Raw genomic sequence first — 19,365 nt, 5'->3', positions numbered from 1 at the left:
TTGATGTGTTTCGGGTTGACTAGTTTGGCCGTTGGCGGGCTGGGTTGTTCAACACGAACACAACACAACCTGAATTTTTTATCATGTCAAAAATACAAATACGATTAACACGTTTAAAACTTGATTACTACCCGTCAACTATAAAAGAGTAGATGAACTATCGAATCATTTTTTGTGTTAATTATGTGATTGTATAAGCAAATAACAAACCAAATTTTTATTTATAAATGGTTAACCATCGCTTTTTACCATATCTAAGGGCAATTTCAGACCAAAAACTTGGCCAACCACTGAAAACCATGATATCAAGTATTGCTCAACCCTATTTTCGGCTGTTGAATTCTCATTAGCAAGGAGTAGCTTCATGACTTCATCCACTCACTTGTTCCACATGGATGTAGCGTGTACCATGGTCTATTCAAGTACGGGTGCTCCTACAGTTGAAAATATTCATAAGTAAACATCAAATATCATGTGAAATAGAGTTTGTTATATTACATGCAAAGAATCAATGGATTTGAGGGAGATAAGAATTTACTTGTTGAGTTATGAAGGTCCATTTGGATTCTGTTAGCACCTTGGCGGATTCTGTTAGTAGATTCTTTTCAATTTCATCTTGATTCAAAAGCTGTCCATCTACACAGTTGATAATCATCACTTTCGGAAGTCATAAAGATCGAAAATTCAACTAATAAATAGGGATCAAAACATCACTTTTGGAAATCTTAAAGATCGAAAATTTAACTAATTTTGAATGTAAACAGGGATCAAATAACTAAGTTACCATTATACATCTTGCGAGTTAGTTTGATAAAGATTAAAAAAAAAACCTAGAATTTTCAAGATTCAGGTAGCAATTTGAGAACCCATACGGGCCAGTACTACAAATTGACCCGTTACAATTTGTTTTGGCCTGCTACCCAACCCGCTCATTGACCCATACGGGCCAATACTACAAAAAAAAAGTAGGGGTGTTTATGAAATCGAATATCAAAATTTCGAATTGCTCGAATCGAATTTTTCAAATAGTTTGTATTTTTGCTTGAATTCGAATTAGATTAAGAATCAGCCAATTCAATTTGAAATCGTATTCGAATCAAAATACATATTCGAATTCGGTTAAAAATTCAAATTCGAATTCGAATTCGGATAAATTCTAATAAATTTGTTTTAATTCAAATTAAGTTAAAACATGTAATAAATTCGTTTAAGTTATGGGCTTTTAATGAGTTTGGTAATGAGTTGTTTTCATACTTAGAATAAATTTAGAGATTCATTTATCCTATAGCCCAATAGAAGTTATATATGTATTATATATAAAAATAATAAATAAATATGTATAATTTTAATTGGAATTTCAAATCAAATCGAATTTAAAATTATAAATTCGTATTCGATTTACTTGACTCGAATTCGAATTCTTGATAATCGAAACGAATTCTTGATAATCGAATCATATTAAATCAAATTTCGAATTTTTCGAATTCGAAACGAATTCTGAACACCCCTACTTTACATGTTAACTGTTATGTCACAAACTGGTAGAGATCGACATACCACTACTGTGTGCACGAAAGTAGAGCACTGGAACATTGTATGATAAGCTGTATACTATGTGGAAGTCGTACTGGTGTCCATCATCACTAGTGATCTGCACCTTCAAAATTCAAATTAATTTTTATCAAGATTCCTCTATTTTGTCATTATTGATAATCAAGCACTCTGCAGAAGCCACAAACATAAAGAACGGTATAGAAGTCAAAACATGCATACCAAAGTGGCATTATCAACCGGTTCTTCATAATCGTTTGAACTGCATTCACCATGTTCTTCCTGCATAAGAAACCGAAGATCAGATAACATATTGAATGTGTTTGCGTGTGATTTATGTGATATGTATGAAGTCAAGCCTTGAGAGAACTTTGAACTTTAAAGAACACATTTTGTACAGACAAATATCCATCGCTAACTCCATGAGCTGCAAACCCTAATCTGTTTGAGCAATCAATCCATAACCATTCAGGAAAATCAGAATTAAACTTCTTCCACTTCTCAGCAAAGGCTTTGGCAGCAATTTGGAAATCGGTTGATAAGAGGCTTCAGTCGAAAGTTGCATTGTTGGAAACCATTACTTCCCGAAGAAAGTTTTTTCGCAGTCAACCAATCGGCGTAATAGTAACACCAACAAACAAACGAAACATAGTTCCACTTTTACGGGTTTGTGTGACCAAAAAGAACAGCTTTTAGTCTACAAATACAAGGCAAACAACCCAAATCCTCTGACCCTCACTGCTAAAATTACATGTCTACATATTAGCCATTAATCAAAATTCATAGTTGTTAAAAGCAATCGCCTCTTGTGCCTAAGCCCATTTTTAAGTCGAGGCAATAGCGCTTTAATTCTATAGGTGATGACTCAGACGTAGAGTCCAGGGCGATTCCTAGATTCTGGAGAGTTTCCGGCCAAATTCTCTATATTCCGGAAAGATTCCAGCCAAAATTCTACTTTTATCTAAGGAAAACTACTTTTTTACACCAATACACTAATATTTTATAACTTTTGGTACTAAATGGATGATATTAAATGTTATATAATAGGCTTTGTTTATTTTATTCGTAGAATATTATTATTTTTCTAATACATAATATAAATTTTAGTTTTTTTCATTGTGCGCTTTTTTTTTCTCAGACCCTCGCCTTTGTTGCGCCTTTCACCTAGGCGGGCTAGGCCCCAGGCGAGGCCTATAAGCGCCTTCCATATTCTGCATTTTGTTTGGTTACAGTTGTTGATTATTAGGTCCAGCTTTTTGCAACTGTAACCCTAACCCTTTACTTATCTCCAAATTACCCTTCAAGAGCTTTCTTGCAGACATCAAATTCACAATACCCTCTTCACCCATATGAACAAAAAATCTTACAAACCCTAAATTCAATTTCTCCAAATTAACCCACAACAACCCACATTAATTAACATACAGATACAAATCAATGAATCAATACAGAAACAACATAATTGATACAAATCAATGAATCAATACAGAAACAACATAATTGAACCTCAGGAGACCAAAAAGAACTCAAAAAACACGTAAAGATTCAGACTTTACAACAAAAGAGTGAAGAACTTACGCTTTGGGTGAAGAACAGTGGTGGATATTTTCAAGATCGATGAAAAATGTAAAGTTGAAGTGCAATCGAGTGTTAATAATTGGATTTTGGGTTCGTAAGTGTGTGAGAAATTAAAGAAAATAAGGTTATCCGGAGTGGGCGGCAAACCCACTCGGCAAAGGTGGTTTACTTTACCGCGCGGTAACACCGCCGCCGATGGGTTTTGCTGCTCGGAAAAATCAAAGAAGCGGGGGGGATGGGTTACCGATCGGGGAGAAGGAGGGTAGGGGGAGAGGGGGTGTGTGGGGTGGGGTCCATGCCATCTTAACCAATCACACCTTTTTTTCCTTTTTTTAAAATAGTTTACCAATTCATGAAGTGTCTAACCATTGCCAACACTTTTGAGCATAGTTTAAACACTTTTCGTTGAATTACATGACACACTCTCATTGGTTGATTTTGAAGTTTGCCACTTTCAAGTGTCTAACCACTCCCTACATCCTAAGAAACCCTAAAAGAGGGTAGATACAGGATGCAGGACACGCCTCTTTATTTATTTATTTATTTATTTTTTGAACGGTGACTTTCTTTTTGAGTGACCCAATGTCACACCGCCTAATCGGTGCCTCTTTATGTTTCTGATTTTTTGACTACTACAAAAATTGGGGAAAAACTATAGAGAAGAGAGTTTTAGGTTGGATTTACGTGGGAAGTTAGGAAGTGTTAAATACAATTTATGAAGGAGCATAAAATCTGGGATATTCATGGATTGTCACTATCACTGTATCATGTACTAGGGTTAAGAGGACAAGGGATCACAGGTAAAATAAGGTGGACTGAGGGGCTGTTTGTTTACCTCTTAATGAGGCTCTTAATGATTCAGACCTCTCTTACTGGTTCAGCACTTAATGGTTCAGACTGTTTGTTTCACGAGCAGATGTCTGAATGGTTCAGACATTTACCTCTGAATGGTTAAGCATTGTACAGAGTCTGAATGGTTAAGACCTCTAATCTGAATTGGTCAGACATTTGCCTCTGAACGGTTAAGCATTATACAAGCTCTTAATGGTTCAGACCTCTTACTGGTTCAGCACTTAATGGTTCAGAGCTCTTACTGGTTCAACACTTAATGGTTCAGACCTCTTACTAGTTCAGCACTTAACCATTCAGATGTTGCCAAATAGCCCCTAAGTCAATAAAGAAAGATTGGTCAAAGTTAAAACTCAACCAACCAATTAGAAATCATTTCTTTTTGTTTTCCTTTTCTCTTTTATCATCTATATATATATATATATATATATATATATATATATTTATTTCTTTGGCATTATTTTGATTATCTCCTTCACAAACTTATGAGCAATTTCACAAAAAATCAAGAGAAGCGTTGACCAAACCTAGCATCTCAACATATAACAATGGGTATGAATTTTGTATTACTTTTTTTATAATAAATTAGTGCTGAAGCCATTGGCTTTTGAGGGTAGTGGCACAGTCTTCGTCTGAGGTTGCTTCTATGAAAGCACATGAGTCAGAGATGCCAACAACTTGTATGAGAAACAAATTTTCACATGAAATAAAATCATATACAACTCAATCATTTCGAATCTCAGATACTAATTACTAACTGAAACTAAGTAATCAATATCCAATAATAGCATTTTGAATTTCAGATTACTAACCGAAGAACTTTATCAGCAAACTAACCAAAAATCGGGGAAGAACTAGAGCAAGAATCAAGGGGTTCTTGTGTTCAAATCGGAAGATTGATGTGGAACGACGCAGGACCCAGCCGAAATCTGGTCAAAATCGACTGATGTAAAGCGATATACACCAGCGTTTTGTGCGTTCTCTCTTTGAGTTTAATTGCAGCAAACCCTATTTATGAATTACTGGGAAGCAAGGCTGAAGATGAAAAGTGAGGAGTTGACACGCAGCGTATAATAAACGTGACAACCTCAGTTTAAAACTGATTGAAAATGGTAAATGACAAAAATAACCTTATTGTACCAAACCTCTTTTATCATTTGATATAATAATAATAATAATAATAATAATAATAATAATAATAATAATAATAATAATAATAATAATAATAATAATCTATACATATAAGAAAGTAAACCAATACTGGACACGTGTCATTCATTGGAACTATCTATTTTTTTGTTTTCCCGCCTCTTTTCCCTCCTTAATTATCTCCTACTTAATTATAAATACATATATTATCTCCTACTTAATTATAAATACATATTTTTATATAATTAAATATAGCCATTATCTCCTCCTTAATTATCTCCTACTTAATTATAAATACATATTTTTATATAATTAAATATATCCATTATCTCCTCCTTAATTATCTCCTACTTAATTAATTTTCACTTCACATAAAATTATCTTTAAATTATATAAAGAGTTAATTACATACTTTGTGCAAACCACAGGGACTAACTATGTAATTAACTCTTATATAAATAAAATATTAATACATGTGATTTTCAGTATTCTCCATCGACTTTTTTTAACGAGTTAATTATATAGTTAGTCCCTGTGGTTTGCACAAAATAACAGACTTAGGTACTAATAGTTTAAAATCATCTTCTAGGGTATTAGCTTTTCATTTTGTAACATTTGGACTAACTATGTAATTTTTTTAACCCTCTCAACCTCACTTATTTACATGACATGTATTATTCCTACATACTTTTATATGTTCTTTTAGCTAAGAAACATCTGAATAATCTATCTATATAATTAATACAAATGGATCGTTTTGTCAATCAATATATTGATTAATATAACGGGTTATTTATTAATAATAATTTCAATGATTATTGCTCTATAACTATTTTATTTCTTTTTTTTTTGCTTGTCTCTTATATATTTAATATTTTTTATAAAAAAATAAATAAAGTAAAATGTTATAACTTATGTAATACACAAGCATCTAATTTAACTTAATAATAAATAAAAAACAAAGTAAAATGTTACATCAAAGTTCATTTTTTTTCTAAAAACATATATTGATAATTGTGTGTATTAGTTGATTACATTATTCGTATTTAAGTCATGTAATACTTGTGCTTACCACTGTCCTCAGGGTTCGAGGGACACTTACGTAAAACCTACGTAAACTCATACCTACTACTGTCCTAGGGTTATGAAGGACACTTACGTAAAACTTACGTAAACCCCCGCGTACCACTGTCCTCGGGATAAGAAGGACACTTACGTAAAACCTACGTAAACCTCGTACGTACTATTGTTCTCGGGTTAAGAAGAACACTATGGTTACCAATAGTCTAGTATATATACAAATGTGGGAAGCCCCCACCAATAGAACATACTATCGGCCTAGCAGAGCCTCCTGTTACGACATGAACTTATTTACTGTGAACTCGCTCAACTAGTTGTTGACTCTCTGTTACATGCCTTGCAGGACCATAGGTAGTAAGGGAGCTTGCACGGGAGGCGCGATCGTTGTGGGCACATGGACTGTTGAGTTCCATGATAAACATTTACTTATGAGAACATGATACTTATGTTCGGTTTTTACATTAATGCTTCCGCTACACTATTGATTATGTTTGGTTTTGAAAACACCTTTCGTATTGATGAATGACATTTACTATTTATACTTATGTTCAATATGATTGGTGGCTTGATCCTGGTCATGTCACGCCTCCAAGCGGTGGTACTCCGCGTGTGGATTTTGGGGGTGTGACAGGCTGCTCTCGCGTTGCACGCTAGGCTCATATGGAGATGTCGCGTGGCGCGACAGAATCTGGAAATTAGTATAAATAGGGCATTCCCCTGCACATTTCAAGTCTCTCACATTCTTTCTTTCTCTCTGTCTCTATAGCCGAAAACTATAGTCAAAATACTCCCTACAACACGAAGCTCTACCCCGTTGTAAGTATTTTAACCCCCGATCACTAATTCGTTACCCAACCCAATTGATTTAGGACCTACCAACGCATGTCGAGGCTCTGCCTGACTAAGTTCGTTTGGGTTCTGTCTCGTGTTGTATGGCTAATGTGATTTGGGTTATCTTACTAAAATGCATGCATTGTATGTTTTCAATATAAATTCAAAGAAATAATCAGGAGATATCACCAGGAAGCCCCTAAGTCTACAATTTGAGTCCATTCTACTTTTTCTCACAATTTGTTAGTTCATTCTCTTTTCTCACAGTTTGCGAGCCCTTATTTCAAATGTTTTCCAAAACCCTAAATGTTTATCAGTTATAATTGCAGTGATTAAGTCTTTGTATTCTAGAATTGCTGCCAGTATTATGGGGTTTGTATACAGTACTTGATAACCTTCACAATTGGGCACGGGTATCCAATGTGTGATATGACCATAGTCACAGATCCGTTGAGTGATAAGTACTGAACGAGTAATTGGGTAGATATAAACACCGATACCAATTGACTGTTGCTCGCGGCTCCCGCTCCCGGGGTAGGGGGTTGCGACAGATCACTTGCCATATTTTCATTTTGCCAAAAAGAAGGTCGTTTCTGGATTTGGTTTAGGATTTGTGTCCTTCTTTAATGTTTTATGTGTTGTCTTCTTTAATGTTTCTTTCAAGAATCCCATACTAAACAACTATGTGTTTCAAGGGTTGAGTGTTAAGAATGAGACCTCTGTGTTTTCTTCGTCCTTATCTTTTGCTAGAATCCCCTCTATCAATTCCACTTTTGTTCAAAACCGCCTTTAAAAACCTATAATTGATGTTAAAAATGGTAATTTTAGTGGATAAAATGTTGATTTTGAGGGTACCCATTTCAGAAAAAGTCTGATTTGGACGATACCCATTTGGGCAATTTCTCAAGTGATGGTGGTGGTGGTGCGGCGGTGGTGGTGCCGGAGATGAGTGTTGCAGCGGTGATGGTGGTGTTAGGATTGGTGGTGTGGCAGTGATGGTGATGGTGGTGTTAGGGTTGACAGAGAAGGAAGAGAGAGAGATAGGAAGACAGTGTGTGTAAGATAATAATAATAATAATAATATAATAATACACATGGGCATTTTAGTCTTTTAATGAAAAACTAACAAAAAATTCAAACTGAGGTAGAAATTTGGACTCAAATAGTTACGAAAAGTTGCTATAGGGACTCAAGTCGTTAAACATTTTGATTTTGAACTCAAGTGGTTAATACTACTAAAATACAATGACTTAAAAAAGTAACTTACCCCTTTGTTTTTATGTCAACTTGCATACATTTGCAGATTTCAAATCTGCTCCTTTTGGCCCCATATCAGGATGTAAGTTGTGGGGTAAATTAGTTTTTGAGTCGTTGTATTTTAGTGGTTTTAATCACTTGAGTACAAAATCAAAATGTTTAACGCCCTGAGTCACTACAACCACTTTTCTTAACCATCTGAGTCCAAATTTCTAACACCATCCACCAAGTCTGTTAATTATGAGGGTAATTTGGTCATTTACACACAAAGTACAAGTCTTATATGCACATGAGTACAAGTAACAATTCTTTAATGCATAAACTGTTAATATATATATATATATATATATATATATATTTAGGGGATGGTTCAAATGAAAACCACTTTTATTGTGAAAACTCGAAAACTAACTAAAAAAAGCCTAAAAAACACACAAAAAAAAATTTTCAATTTTTTTTATAAAAATCGCTGGTTTTTATATATAAAAAAAAACTTTTTCTCAAAAAAAAAATTGTAGTACACATGTGCACTACACAAATTTTTTTTTTTTTAAATTTTTTTATATAAAAAAACCTGCGAAATTTGGTTTGCGAAAAAAAAAATTGTATGTTTTTTTGGCTTTTTTAATTAGTTTTCGAGTTTTCACAATAACTAGTGGTTTTCATTTGAACCTTCCCCTATATATATAATCACATATATATAATAAAATAGACACCTACCACCACTGTCTCACCCCACCACCGTCTCACATCCACCACTAGTGCCGCCCCACTACCCTATTAACCTAATTGACGCCAGAAAAACAAAATCGAGAAATGTCAAATTTCAATTTCAATATCGGTAATAAAGTAAATAAATTAATCAAAACGTAATTGTAATTTTAGTTTTACTGTACCTTTTGTAACCGAGAATCGTTCCTCTGGTGTAGAGTCTGAAATTGAAAAATAAAATGTGGCAAAAAGTGAGTTTTATATATGTTTTAATGTGAAATTGAAATTAGGGTTTGTAGAAAGAGATTATATATAATACCTGACTCGTTCTCCTTGACGACCCTTCACCATTTTGGTTGAGCGGATACTTACCGACCGCCGGTGCTGATGAAGAAGATACAATAAACCCTAGATCGCCTAAGGAACTAATAAGGAGCATTTATATGTGTGGATTGTTTTTGGACTAAAAGTTAGTGCCTGGGATGTTATAAACCCTAGATCCCCTCACCACCATCACCAATACCACCACCATACCTCTACCACCGTGGGTTTTGCAGACCTGTGCGGTTTAAATGTTGCAACAATCTAAAAATTGAAGATCTGTTTAAATGGAGTTGCCGGATCTGTTTAGTGGTCGGCGTTGCAGGTGGTGACAGTGGAAGTGCAGTGGTGGTGGGTGGTGTGGTGTTGATGGTGGAGGTGAGACGGTGGTGGGTGGTGTGGTGTTGATGGTGGATGTGAGACGGTGGTGGGTGGTGTGGTGTTGATGGTAGAGGTGAGACGGTGGTGTGGTGTTGATGGTGGAGGTGAGACGGTGGTGGAGGGTTTTCAATAGCGGTGGTAAGACAGTGGTGGGTGGTGTGGTGGTGACAGTGGTGGTGTTGATGGTGGTGGGGGATGCAGGTGGTCTAGAGAGAGAAAGAAAGATGGGAGAGAGATGAAGGGTGCAAAATGTTTAGAGAGAGAGAGAGAAAGAGATAAGGGGGAGAAAGATATATAAAAGAGAGAGAGAAAATCTAATAATAATTTATTTTTTTATTTTTCAACTATAAGGGTATTTTGGTCATTTAACAATACTTAACAAAAAATTCTAATAGTGTTAAAAATTTGGACTCAAATGGTTAAGAAAAGTGGCTATAGGGACTCGGGGCGTTAAACATTTTTATTTTGGACTTAAGTGGTTAAAACCCTAAAACACAGGGACTCAAAAAGTAATTTACCCTATAAATATACCATGGATGATCAGAGAGGTGTGCAATCACTCTCAAATCAAATTATTTTAATGGTTCTACCTAATAATTCAATCGGATACAAGTCTAATTGAGAAATCGAACCACACTATGTGTGTATTGCAAATTCATGAATGAACCAGAAGAACGAACTTGTGACCAAAACTGTCTGAGAATTTTAGGGTTAGGGATGAGTAACTACCAGAGGCAGAGGCAGATATCTTTATATTAAAAAAAAAGCCTCCATAGGCAGCTCGACCCCCGCCAGGGGCTGCCACCCCTTGGACCCTGCTCTTAGGGGCGTTGCCCCCGGACCCCTGTCAAGGAAGCGTTGCTCCCTTGGAACCTCATTCGGAACTATGCCCAAACGCTCGGAATTATAACCACTTGAACAAGCGTGCACTACTCCACCTTCTAAGTTGTTCGATATATATTATAACTAGGTTAATGCCCGCGTAATACGCGGGCTTCAACCAAAACCATATTATTTACTTTGAAATGAACTATTTTGTACAAATATAGAATATGAGATTTCTTGACAGACTACCGATACATGACAATTATATATATGATAATTATATAACTTACAGTCTCAAGAAGTTGTGATGCAACACTAACAAAAGTTGCACAACCACAAACTTCTTTAATATAAAAAAGTCATTTGCAAGACCATAACAAATATAAAAATGAACATGAAAATGCTCATTATACACCAACCTTAATAAGATATTTCACCATCAATGAATTCATCGTTGTCCATTGAGGTTGAAAGCCGGAAGTGGAAAACAAATAATCATGAATAATTGATAGGGGCACTATAGGTGGGTTGGGTAACAGGTTATTCAAGTTGGTTCACCCTGCCCCTAAAATAGCCGAGTCGGAATTTTTGCTGATTTATTGGACACCTCTTAATCTCTTTGTTCAAATTATATCTATAATTGATGATTCACCTTTTGTAATCCTATTTAACAAACTTAATTATCTGAAAACTTTCTACAGAACTGGAACAGCATTCATCTTGACCTAACCACTTTTTACATGTTACTAAACATGTCTGACTTGCCTAGAATCAAAATAACAATCAAATAATACCTTCCATGAATAAAAGATATTAACAAACCTTGTGTGCGAATAGCTTTAACTTTGGCTTTTAAAACTTTGTATGTCCAATAGGCATTGATCTATAACATTTCTTTGTTAAATGGTAGAGGCTTAGCCACAACGTAGCTGTAAATGTATGACTCACAAGTAATATGTGTGCTGCAAGAATAATAAAATAAAAGTACAGATAAACATGCAAATAAACATTTCTTTTATTTCCCATGTTTGTGTCAAACCCATGACAATAGAGCTACCATCCAGTCCGGTTCAAATATCGAACCATTGGTTCAGTTCTACACTATCATTTCAAGAAAAAAGAACTCGAAACATTATGCTCTCAGTTGGAGGCTGCGACCAAAGCCATATGCTCAATCAGATCCAAAACCCGATTGCTGCACAAATCAATTTTAAACACTCGTTAAGTAACCCACAATCCCACAACCAGCAGCCAGACGGGCCCGAATGACAACTAATTTCTTTGCATTCTAAACAAAAACAATATTTGTTTAATATCAAAGTATAATTAGTTTAACTTATAAGAAAAAAATGACTGAGCACACTAAAAGAAACGACAAAGCAATATCAAGTACCTTTCCATTCTTATAAGAAAAAAATGACTGAGCACACTAATAGAACAAAAAGTCAGGAAGGAAGGTAGTACGGGTGAAGAAACTGAAAACAAAGAAGGTTCACTTACTTTGAGGCTAAATTGTTTTTCTAACATCAACATGTACAAAACCATATAAACAAAAACTGAATATGCCATGTCATCGGGACAATCTTTATAATAGAGGAGTTTGCAGTTTGTACATCTTGCAAATCATCATGTCGTGTACATCTTTTATAAACAGTAAAGGTTTCCGAATTAGGACAAAACAATAGAAGCAAGTGATTTTCATAAATATGTTGTGATGCACAAAAAAACATACCTCCAAGGCCATGACAGCATCTTCCATTCCCATTAGTTGGCCATATAGTCATCACACTTGAGAGATCGGCTTGATAGACCAAAAACAAATTTCCCAAATGACCAAATTAAAAATATAGTGAAAATTTATCATTATTTATTCTTAAAGAAAAATAAAAGATATAGCCAACAGAAGATTCTAAAACGATCTCACCTTTGACCAAGAAATCTTCCAAATTTTTTATGACATGTTTAGCCGGAAAAATGTGTAAAATCCAAAGCTAACTCATAGGCATTTTGAATATCCGGAACCCAAACACCTCTTGTAGAGTATCAATCCTACAAAAACACAAGTCCAACATCCAAACATTACGCATGAAACATATAACACGCATTAGAACAAATAGTTTATCCTATTTGATTCTTTGTCATTACCTTTTTTTTCCACCATAAGAACCCGTTTGGGAAAACTCACAATGCCTTACCAACATTTTTAAAATTCATTTACTTAAAGGTAGTACCATTCTTTTAACATTCCCAGTAGGAAAAACTCATGATAGCTAGCTTACGAATGCCACTCATGCCAGTTGCAATTTTTAGGTGAATATAGTTGGAGCTTATAGTGCAACAACGCAAAACCAACCTAAGTCAAAATGCCCAAAAACTATTTAATCAAACTGAGACATCCACTGACAAAAGGCTTTGAGATTTACTCCCTTCTATCCTGCATTTTCTAACTTCCATTGTTTCATGAATGCATAATGTAAAACTAAACTAACTTACACATACACATTTCTGAACACACTGTAAGCTCCCAATTACCTAGAAACAAACAAAATAAGTTAACAAAGAGATAGCATACTAAGGATGAGCAAATGGTACCGGGTACCAGTACCGACTTTCCTGAACCGACTCGATTTTCGGTACCGATTCGGTACCGACATATAGCGTTTTTGGTACCGGTACCCATCTTTTGGGATTTTCGGTACCGCTTGGTACCGAGCTCATCCCTATTGCATACAACCTTACATACCCCGCGTGTGATATAACAGTATGATTCTGTATGATTCGGGCATGCCTATATATTGTAGAGTTCCATGACACTACATTTCTAACTTGCATTACATTAAACAACTTACGGGCGTCTTCTAAATGCCCTTGATTCATATACCTTGTGATCAGCCACAGCCACAGGTGAGTAGAATTTCATACCTATTTCAATAAAAGAAACATATAATATAAAGTGTTAACCATTCTGCCATTGAATAGATTATTTGTAACTACACTGAAACTGATGAATTAGATATTTCCAAGGGGAATGTCTTACACACCAGTTGCGTTTTAAAAACAAGCTTGTAACTATGTGAGATTGTTTTATTTTAAGCCCCCAAAATACAAAAGTCTTTGTTTACACCCGTAACCCGTAAGCAAATGGTGCATTTTTTTGAACCATGATTAAACTAGTTTAATACCCGTCCGTTGGACGGCTTACGCTAACAGTGTAACAAACAAAGATAATGTATATTGAGGGTGTTCAGCAACGCTTTTCCTTTTCTTCTTTTCCATATCCTTTTTTGAAAAGGTTGCAACCATCTAACTCGTTTTGTTGGACTCGGTTTTACCCAACATGTACTTAACCCCGGTTTTACCCGACATGTACTTTACTAAATTCTAATATATTTGATTTTACCCAACTCGTTTTGTTGGCACATAAAAATTGGAAATAGAAATAATAATAATTGGGCTTATAATCTCTAACCTAATAAAATGAGTTTGATTTACACTTGGGCCCAACCCATTTATTCAACCTAAATATATAAGTCAGTGTGTTATACTAAAAACCCTAAAACCATAAACACACATTCAGCAGCCGACATCATCTTTCAACATCTGCTTTCTCTGTCCGATCATCGGCGACCGGTACCGGTTACGGCCGGCTACCGGGGTCCCGTGCTTGCTCGCATGTCACCCCACACAACCCCAAGCTCCCTCTTCATCTTAACCCGCCGCACATACGCTGCCCTGTCCAAAGAGAGAGAGAGAGAGAGAGAGAGAGAGACATCGGAGAACAGGAGAGATCGGAGATCGGAGCACATACGCGGCGACTTTAATTCCTTCCGACAAGTTCACCGGTAAAACATGGTGGTGTTCTTGATGAAATAATCCAATCATTGCAACATCAAGTTGAGGTAATTCTTGTTGTTAAGTTACTTGGAAGATCTTTTGTTTTAATAGGAAATTAGGGCAAAATTAAATGATGAAATTTGGGATTTGTTGAATTTCTGAAATGAAAACATTTTTTTTTTTGTCAAAGTTTGGTTCTTGTGAAAAATTTGTGAAAATCTTGGACATGAGTTTATGTTTTAGGGTTTATGTTAATATTGAGAAATTTTAATTAGGGTTTTTTGGATAATTGTTTAATGAGGTGAGATTTGGTTAGAGATAGATGAGAATGTTCAAAGAGAAATCATTAATCACAGCCTAATAATTATTTTGGTTTCATAGTTTTTGTTAATTGTATTAGTCATGATATTTAATATTTTTTTATTGTTTAATACGGATTGGATATATATCAATCTATTAAATCGTTCTTGCTTGAATTGCATGTTTCTTTAAGTTGTTTTATTTTGACTACCGTTTGTGACTATATACACCGTTAGTGTCTTAACTATTTATATAGTAACTCAACGGGTTTGGCTAGTATTTACTTAACTCAATGGGCGGATCTTAGTATGGGTAGGGGTGCACCGCCCCTTGTTTTTCCGCTTCGTAGTGTAGATTTTACCGAAAACTCTAAAAAAATATACGTATTGAGCCACCCCACAAAAAAAAAACCACGTTTATCCTTGCTCTAATGTATCAGTTCTCTTTGCATATATGTATCTAAAAACTATTGGAAAAAAAGGTTATTATACTTCTACACCGTTGGATAATAAGTGTCCTTTCAAAAACGCAAAGAAAGCTAATAGTGTTTAGTTATTTACACTTTATTTAAATCTGGTCATTCACAAAATATATACAATTCACAATAATTATACCATGTGTAGTGGAAGACACAAATAATGCTCCCACCCTTGGGCATTTTACGTCATGTGTCAGTCAAGTCAGCAATAGTGTATTATAGGGCGTTTTTTTCTAAAATGGTTGTAGTAGGGATGTGAGCATTGTGGGGCATTATGTTAAAACTGGTGTAAAAATTATATAAAAAAACCATCAGGAAAAGGGTATTGGCCTACCAAAAAGTTGAATACATGTCGTCGGCCAAACAATTCAAGAAGAGGCGTGGAAAAAAGGACGTCATATGCTTTTTTTGAAAAAAAAAAGCCTCGGAAGGCAGTTGATAAGGGGCGTTTTTTTGGGAAAAACGCCCCAAAACCCTCACTACGGGTGGTTTTACAAAAATTAACAAACTATACATCATTCTATACATGTAGGGTATCTATTGAATGCTGATTTTCATATTGTAATAACTTTGATAATAACTACTTATATTTGTCCACTTGATAAGATCGACATACGAAATCATAGTAGTGGGTCTCCACTAAAGATAATTTTGTATGCTAGAAAATGATTAACAATAAGACAAACTTACAATAGGCATTTTAGTATGTATGTTCAGATTTACAGCTATAGTCCGAATAATTTAAGACTTGGTCATCGTTTATACATAAACACTTTTTGATATAGTAATACATACATGATTTTTAGGTTGTAATAGCTCTTTATTATTTATACATAAACACTTTTTGATATAATGAACTTGTTGGAATTTTCAGGTTCCTAAATGTATCTTTATTTGGGCAAAATGGGAGGCACTCAGGCTGCTAAATGGGATCTGGGCTGGCATAATATATTGGAGTGGATTTCAGCTTGTTAAACAAATGACGTGCTGACGCAGGTATATGATCCTTATGCGTTTAACTTCTTTCAGTCTACGCATATTATGCCTAAAACATGTAGTATTAAGATTTGTATGCCTAAATAAGAAAAGGTTATGCCTAAAAATTCTCTAGTTCTTGTGGACTTTGTAGTGAAGATGTTGAAAGTTTGAAGAAGCTTTATCTACACAATCCTTACATAAATAAACATTAAAAAAGAGAAGCTTTACTTGGGTTTAAAGAGAACGTAGGAAGAATGTAGGAATCTTTATATACGTGTAATCCTGAATTAAAGTCAGCATTAGAAATATCAATGTATCTAAAACACATAAACAATAAAAATGAGAAGCTTTACTAACCGTTGTTTAATGATTTGAGAAGTGCATGAATGTAAAAGTGAAATATGACATAGAAGCTATATTTAAAGTCTTCAATGAAAGCAGTTATTTTTACTTACAAGAGCGGTTAACTCTACCCACTATCACCATGTCTTAATCCCACTCACTCACTTCCTACAATTTAGGATTAAATAAGTTACAGGTTTTCCTATGGTTACAATTCATTTATTTTAAGGCAACTTATTTTTTACAATCTCCAATTATGTATTTTCACTTCAAAATTCCAAATCTATTGGATTTAATTAGTGGTGGGCTGGTGGCAAAGTGGGCAAGTTGGATGGGTTTGGGTAATGGGTCAAGATGGGTTTTGGGTTAGGATGGTTAAGATGTGTTTAGGTTAATGTAGGTTTGGGTAAACATGAGATGAAAAAATAATTAAAAAAATAAAAAAAAATTCTAAAAAACTAATTTAAAAAATAAAAAAATGCTAGGTTCAACTCAGCACTACGTACGATATGGGGCAAGTATAGTGAAATACAGCGGTGAACATATTTTGATCTTTTTTTTCTTTCTTTAAGTCGAACCCATTATGGTTAGCACTTGTTTTGATCCAACTTATTTCGTTAGAACTTGTGTTGACATGTTAACCGACCCAACCTGTCAGTTTTGCCTGGTTTAGCTAACTAATGTTGTTATTCTTATGTGTTTTTTTTATTAATTTTCGATAGATGAACTACAGTCCAACAGAAGCAATGTTACAAACTGCTATGAGAACCTTTTTGACTTGCAAGACTACACGTATGTTAAGCTCGATCGCCTTGATGAGTTGGAGATTACAAAATTCGGTAACATCAAACCTGGAAGTTTGTTTTTTGAAGCTTATGTTGGCAAAGTCATGTATGCTAAAGAAAGTAAGAGTGTACCGATTTCCTTGCTTGAATTTTTTATTTAATTTGTTTTCTAAATCTTACTCTTACACCATGTTGTATGAGCGTTTAACATCAAAGCTTACATTTGATGCTTGTTTTAGTTGCAGTTATATGAAGTAGTTGACTGGTAAGGCATCTTGTAGAATTTGCCACCAGAACTTCAGCGCTACTGTCACAGGTATAAACATATATTTTTATTTAAAAGTAAAAAAAATATGTTCATGGTTCTTGATGTTTTTTTGTGCTTCTTGATTTCATTGAACGCAGGGTCGGGCCAATGCGTTTGAAGGCCCAAGGCGAATCTAAATGCCGAGGTCGTTTCCGATTACTGATTATATTATAATATTTTAAGTACATAATAAAAAGTATAAGGGACCAAAGTTGAAAATAAGAAAGTGTTGGGGTTAAATTGAAAAGTTGGAAAACTTTAGGTTAAAACTAAAAATGTCAAAAGGTTTAAAATGAGAAACATAAAAACCTTTGGGTTAAAACTTAAAAAAAACAACTTTTTTTTGAAAAACACCCAATACACATCTTACAACCATCAAAGCAACAAAAATTTGGAAATTTATAGTTTGGAAATAGATACCTCATCACAAGCTGCTCCATGTTTTTTTATTGTTTTCTGCTCATCATCCAAATTAGCAAGTCCCATTTCCTGAAATAAGAAATCAATGAAAATTGATGATCATGAACATATCAAGAGTTATAAGTTTATATTAACGGTATTAACCTGATTACATGCAGGTCCATTATGAACCAACGTTTTCTGCTGCTCATCATCCAAACTGGTAAGTTTCATTTCCTAAAATAAAAAATCAATCAAAATTGTTGATGATAGAAATATCAAGATTAATAAGTTTATATTAAGAGTATCAAATAAAAACCTGATAACATTCTGGTCCACTTTTTATGAACGGATTCTGATCCGCATCAGTCAAATTGTTGACGTTGATCTCCTAAAACAACAAAATCAATACAAATGTTTAGTGTATGGATAGGGACAGTAGCAGGTTTGTAAACAAATGCTTTTACTAACCTTTGCTGAAGTGCCCGATAAAGTTGCTAAGGGAGGTTGATTTTCATTGGTAGAACACTTTTGGTCGCCTAGTTCGAGTTCAGTTATACTTTGCTTCATTTTTTTTGCTGAAATGCTTGATCGAATATGTTTGAAATTGTTACATGCAGGTGCATTATATAGCACAAGATCATGGGCCTAAATTTCTGGAGAAAACTTGCAAGAGAAGTGGAGATCATGGGCCTAAATTTCTGGAGCAAAACCACCAGCAGAAAACTGCAAATAACCTCCATTAGAGTGGTTATTTTTGGGAGTTTAAAGGGCTGAGATTTAATCTCAGCATGATCCGACGGTTGAGATGGATTTCAAAGTTAACTCCCACTTAATGGGTTCCATATATATATATAATATTAAATAATATTAAGTAGCACATGGCGATGTTGTAACTTGCGCTGTAAAAGAAGTACGTGTCAATTCGTAGACGGTTGCACTCTTGCAAGGAATAAAAAAATTAAAAAAAAAAAGAGTCGACTCCACGTTCTATCTGTAAATGCCTGCAGATTTTAAAATATAAAATACGAATCCTGCTTAACCAATATTGCTTTTTTTTGATAATAACATGTGAATAAAATCAAATGTTTTTTTTATATATTGGTTCCCTCTTGTTTTTCAGTTTCTATTGCTCAGTTGGTATATTTAGATATCGTAGTTTGCTTTTATTAAAGATTATACAATCTATACATACATATTATAAATGTAGTAATAAAATTGAAACAAATTAACCACTTTACCGGGTGTGTTTGCTATCACTGATATTACAGTGAGTACGTTTATTTGTTTGTTTGTATAGTTACTATATTTGTGTATCTCCGTTTAAATTTGTTTTAGGGTCTACATATTCACACACCCAACTCCCTATTTCCACACTCTTCAAGACGCCTTGTATAGACCTATACGAG

The 19,365-nt window shown here is 34.6% G+C and overlaps 3 long non-coding RNA genes and 1 pseudogene across 4 annotated transcripts; 1 reads left to right on the top strand and 3 right to left on the bottom strand.

The window, feature by feature from the left end:
- Window positions 1-202: 202 nt before the first annotated feature.
- On the bottom strand, window positions 203-2,900 carry LOC110932289 (annotated as a pseudogene).
- Window positions 2,901-9,186: 6,286 nt separating this feature from the next.
- LOC110930162 lies at window positions 9,187-9,407 on the bottom strand. Its single transcript, XR_002587668.2, has 2 exons — window positions 9,326-9,407; window positions 9,187-9,227 (listed from the first exon to the last, which is right to left on the bottom strand). It is a non-coding gene; the product is annotated as an uncharacterized LOC110930162 (long non-coding RNA).
- A 4,428-nt stretch (window positions 9,408-13,835) lies between these two features.
- LOC110930161 lies at window positions 13,836-18,818 on the top strand. 2 transcript variants are annotated; one of them, XR_002587667.2, is made up of 7 exons: window positions 13,836-14,432; window positions 16,020-16,141; window positions 17,188-17,370; window positions 17,490-17,566; window positions 17,656-17,702; window positions 18,136-18,179; window positions 18,577-18,818. It is a non-coding gene; the product is annotated as an uncharacterized LOC110930161 (long non-coding RNA). The 2 variants fall into 2 exon arrangements; XR_002587666.2 differs by having other exon boundaries at window positions 17,188-17,566.
- On the bottom strand, window positions 16,353-18,568 carry LOC110930160. The gene is made up of 5 exons (XR_002587665.2): window positions 18,428-18,568; window positions 18,276-18,347; window positions 18,122-18,176; window positions 17,978-18,046; window positions 16,353-16,405 (listed from the first exon to the last, which is right to left on the bottom strand). It is a non-coding gene; the product is annotated as an uncharacterized LOC110930160 (long non-coding RNA).
- Window positions 18,819-19,365: the final 547 nt, after the last annotated feature.

The sequence above is a fragment of the Helianthus annuus genome, chromosome 3 (genome assembly GCF_002127325.2).
Source record: "Helianthus annuus cultivar XRQ/B chromosome 3, HanXRQr2.0-SUNRISE, whole genome shotgun sequence".
Taxonomy (NCBI): Eukaryota; Viridiplantae; Streptophyta; class Magnoliopsida; order Asterales; family Asteraceae; genus Helianthus; species Helianthus annuus.
This window is presented reverse-complemented; position numbering and strand designations above follow the sequence as displayed.